General features: G+C 38.8%; 1 long non-coding RNA gene across 1 annotated transcript; it reads left to right on the forward strand.

Moving 5' to 3' along the window:
- Positions 1 to 1,741: 1,741 nt before the first annotated feature.
- LOC108503468 lies at positions 1,742 to 2,796 on the forward strand. Its single transcript, XR_001876846.1, has 3 exons — positions 1,742 to 1,822; positions 2,077 to 2,165; positions 2,262 to 2,796. It is a non-coding gene; the product is annotated as an uncharacterized LOC108503468 (long non-coding RNA).
- The last annotated feature ends 1,826 nt before the right edge of the window (positions 2,797 to 4,622 follow it).

A 4,622-nucleotide genomic window follows, 5' to 3' on the forward strand; every position in this document is an offset into this window, starting at 1 on the left:
ACGCCAAGCAGAGGAAGTAGCTCATTAGTCCAGTGTTCACTCATTCATTTATTCATACAGTTTTCTTCCAGCATTGTTTTTCTGTGACTAACAAGCAATTATTTGAACCCTTTCCTTGTATGAGAATCATGGCCCTTCAACTCATCTGCTGTTACAATCCACCTGCCTCTCTGATGGGTTTCATGATTAGGAGATGAGTTTAGATAGCAAGTTATGCAACTTATAAATAATAAATAAATAATGTGTTTTGAGCTTTGCATTTTCAGTTCTTTCAGAGTCATATAAAAAATGATGATTTATAAAGTTGCTTTCTCATGTTTGACTATTTGGAAAGCGATTTTGTCAATGCACGGTTAAAGAAAGTCATAGTAAACTTTTTAAGCAAAACAGAAAATTTTGTATTATTTTCACTTTGCAAGTTACTGTTATGGGTGTTGATGGAGAACATCTGCTTAAGATCTTTTTTACAGAAGAAGGTGGAAGTGAAAGGAACATTCTTGATTTTTTTTTAAAAAAGATTTATAGAAAATACTTGATTCAATGGGTTCTGTTGAATCTGCAGAATTTAGTCCCCAAACTTAATTTAGGTAGTTTTATTTCTGATAGATGCCTGGTTGTCTATGCTTAAGAGGCAGAGACTAAAAACCTGTATGAGCTGATAGTAAGATACTAAGTTTTTCATGTTAACTCCAATGATTTGTACTGGGAAGGTGATTGTTGTCCCAAACTGCAATTTTAAAGCATTAGTTATACCATATCAATGGGAAACAGAAAATAAGTTGATTACTATAAGTTACACTGAAACCCCAGTTCTTAGATTTATAATTTATATTGCCAAGAAGGAAAAAAGAAAGGAAAACAACCCACTGTGAACAACTGAATCAGTGTTCTGACTCCTGAGGCTAAATGAAAAACTCAGGTATAGTTATTATTTTCATTGGCTAGTTTAATAAAAAATACAAGAATTATAAAACTGTGTAAAACATATGGCATACATGAATTCTATTTTCTCTGGTGATGGCTCCAACTATTTAGAACCAAAAACTTCAAAATCCCCTTCTAACAAACAATTTCACCTTCTAGTAGGTGCCATTCTGGCAACGTTCTGAAATTTTAATCTATTTTAAGAAAAAATAATTTTAAAATAAGGAAAGAAGATATTTGTTTTAAGCATGGATAATTATTTTAGCCAAATTATGACTGTGTGGAAATGAACTACAGAGCTGAAACTTGATTGTTTTTGCAGTTTTTGCAAATTGTCCTAAAATCATATTAATTGCATTACAGTTTGAATATTGAATTGTATGTTACTTTCATAAGAACTTTGTAATATATATAATATATATAATATATATTAAATATATATAATATATATATATTATAATAATGCTTTGTAATAGCATTAAAGGCTGAAGCAATTTTGTCCTATGCAGAGGAGTGAGACAGAGTACCAGGAAAGCAACTACCTTCCATCTTTCTCCACTTTGGCCCAGCCTGAAGTGGTAATCCTAGACCAACTCTTTCAGCATCTACCAGCCAACGCAAGCTGACCCATCTCATTTCTTCTGGGTTTATATACAGCCCTGTGTAACAGGCTACTGCTTGCTGCTGACTCGGTTCTTCTTGTTGTTGTTGTTCAATAGGAGTGAGATTGCCAAAGTTGTAGTTGTTTAGGTTTGTAAAAAATGAGCTGCTCAGTTCTGCGTGCCAACACAAAGTTGCCAACTCTGTTGTCACAAGAGCTGATTCCGACTGTCTGTCAAGCACAGTGGGGAGGAGCAGAGGTGGGAGAGCAGTAGGTCCTGAGCTGGCCAGCTCTGAGGTGGGAGACTTCCTAATTCAAAGACGGACCCAGTGTAATGTGTCCTGCTGGGATCTGTGACCTGGCACCGGATTAAGACTTGGCATTGCCTCAAAAGGAAATAAAAAAAAGAAAAAAGTGTGAGCTAATGAAGCCCCTGGCTCTGGTGACAAGAGCAGGGATATGGCGTTTGACAGCTCCTGGCCTCCCAACGAGCAAATAGTCGTGCAAGGCCAGCCCAGAGGTCTAAGGGGCATGGTGTCCACTTTTGACAGGGACCAGCAATGGGTGTTTGGAGAAAGGCTGGTGAGCACAAAGCATGTCCAACACCACGTGCAGCATCTCCAGTTCTCTGAAGGGCAGGGTAAGGATTTCCTCATGCTGTGGTTGCCCTCGTGCCAGCAGCCACCCAGGACAGCTGCAAGCTGTGACATCCAGTACTGGATGGGATCTCCCACAGGTCTTCTGGTTTGGCAGGTGCACAGGCTGGATCCTTATGCAGGATGGCATCTGAAGGTAGATAAAGAGAAAATTATTGCCTTGACTCATGGGTGCCTCCTGTAATTTGAATGGGAAGTTGAAATACAACCTGTTTTGATGCTCTGCTCCTGGAAGCTCACTGAACCAGAGACTTTCCAGGTGACTCACAGCAAGATGGTTGTTTGCTGAGAACTGCTGTATCAAGGATTTGGCAGGATTATATAACAAGCAGTTGTCCTTCACCCCTGATAACATGTCTTCTCTGCAAGACTGATGCTTACAATTGACCAGTTTTGAGGAAGAGCAGTAAAGCAAAATGGCAAGTGCCTGGAGACATCTTCAGGATGCAGCTGAGCTCCTGCCTGGAACAGATCTATTATTTGTTTCTAGGCATTGCACTGCAGTTGTTCAGGAAAGGATAATAAAATTTCACTATTACCCTCATAATGCCACCCATTCCTTTGCAGTGGTCCTGTTTAAGTTGTGCTTGGCATGGTGTACCTCAATCTATTTAGCAGAGGCACTAAAACTAGATGTGGAGAATATACCTGTTTCTTTGCTAAGGTTCGGAGAGTGATCTTTTTGGGAGCTGGAGCAAGGCTGGCTTATTCTGAGTGCTTGAATTTCACCATGTCTCTTTACATGCCCCTCCTGGAAAAGATTGTACTGGATTGAGCTTTGGTAAAAATTGCTAGTGTATGTAGGTGAAGGTTAAGAAGATCCTTTCTAGCCTGCGTTGTCCCAGTTCAGGGAAAAAAAATAACAAACAACTCCACACAAAACCCCTCCATGAAACAAAAATGAACATAAACCAACCAATCAACCAACCCAAAAAACCCCCAAAACAAAACAAAACAAACAAACAAACAAAACAAAACCCCAAAACCCCAGAAGAAACAGGAATGATCCTTTTTGTTACTGTCTGATATCAACTTTTGCAGAAGATAATTGATTTTGTCAGGGAATTCCAAGAGTATTTTCAGTTCTTGGAACTGTGTTTAAGACTAATTAACTCTACCCCAGCCAAAACCAGCACAAGACCCCAGCTGGGAATTGCATTTATTTGCTGATTTCACGTAACAAGAGATGAAGTGACCATGATGATTTTATTAAAACTGTAAGAGGCTCACCAGGAGGTTTTGTTGGTTTGCCCGTGATCGCTAGAAGCAATGAGAGAATTGGCTTCTTTCCTTCTTGTTTGTTATGGTTTAAAGCAGAAAGTTCTTACTCTGACTTAATGTAGAGAGAGCCAGTTTTGCCACATGTGAAGCTGGTAGCTGAATCTGACTAAATGCACGTCTGTCTTTATTCACGAGGTTGATAATATCCAGCTTTGTTTCCATCACATCAAATATGAATGGCCTCTTAATAGGAATATAATTGTGTCAGAAGTAATCTGGGCAAGTCGCTGAGGCATAACACAGTCAGACCCAAGATTTGGTACAGCCACAGAGGTCAGTATTTCTACTGCTTGTACAAGTGCCAAAACTGCAAGTGCAGGTTAGTTTGGATACACAGCAAAGTTTGTATCCAGAGATATCCCACCAAGGTATTTCTAAGGCCCTATAAACATAATTTGGATCTCACACTGGTGTTTCAGGATTACACCCTTCTGCTTTCAATAGAGTTATTCCAGATTTATCTGGAATCTGAATTATTTTAAGAAGCATTGTGTACTTGCAAAATAGTTCGAATACCTCAGGTTTGTTTCTAGTAAGCTTTCACTCTTGCTACTAATGCCTTGCTTAGGATTTTATGAGAGAAACTCCATTTGTTTTAACCGTTAAGTTTTTATAGCTGGAAGCAATTTTCTTTAGTGTAACATTTCAGGAGCCCTTTATGGCTAGCGATATTTCATTGAATGCCTGAAGATTGAGACCTAGTGCATGACTTTATCATGTATAAAGCTTATTATCTGACATAATTTGGTGCATAGCAGGCTTATTTATTTAAAAGGTCACACAATCATATTTCACCCCTGGTAATGGCATTTTTATCCATTTAATAGGTTTATCCTAAAGCATATTTATTCCTAATGCATTTTATTCAGAAGCCAGTTAATAACTTTAACTGTTCAGGCTCTTAGCAGAATACAGAAACTAGCTTTTCAAAACAAGAATTTGACCAGTTGAGCCTAATCCAGCAGCACAAAAGATGCTATACAGTGTCCTGTGTGTCATCTCTTGATTCAACTCAGCACCTTGAAGCATTAGGCCTTAAGTCATCTTTGGGCCTCCAAGTTAGCCAGGGTGAGACAATGATAGGGAAAAAAACCACTGTACTGTATAGAGTCTGAAGCTGCCTTGACCCTTGAACTGCCAGCTATCCTTTGGTTAGTTAC

Source organism: Lepidothrix coronata, unplaced genomic scaffold, assembly GCF_001604755.1.
Source record: "Lepidothrix coronata isolate B3197 unplaced genomic scaffold, Lepidothrix_coronata-1.0 Scaffold139, whole genome shotgun sequence".
NCBI lineage: Eukaryota > Metazoa > Chordata > Aves > Passeriformes > Pipridae > Lepidothrix > Lepidothrix coronata.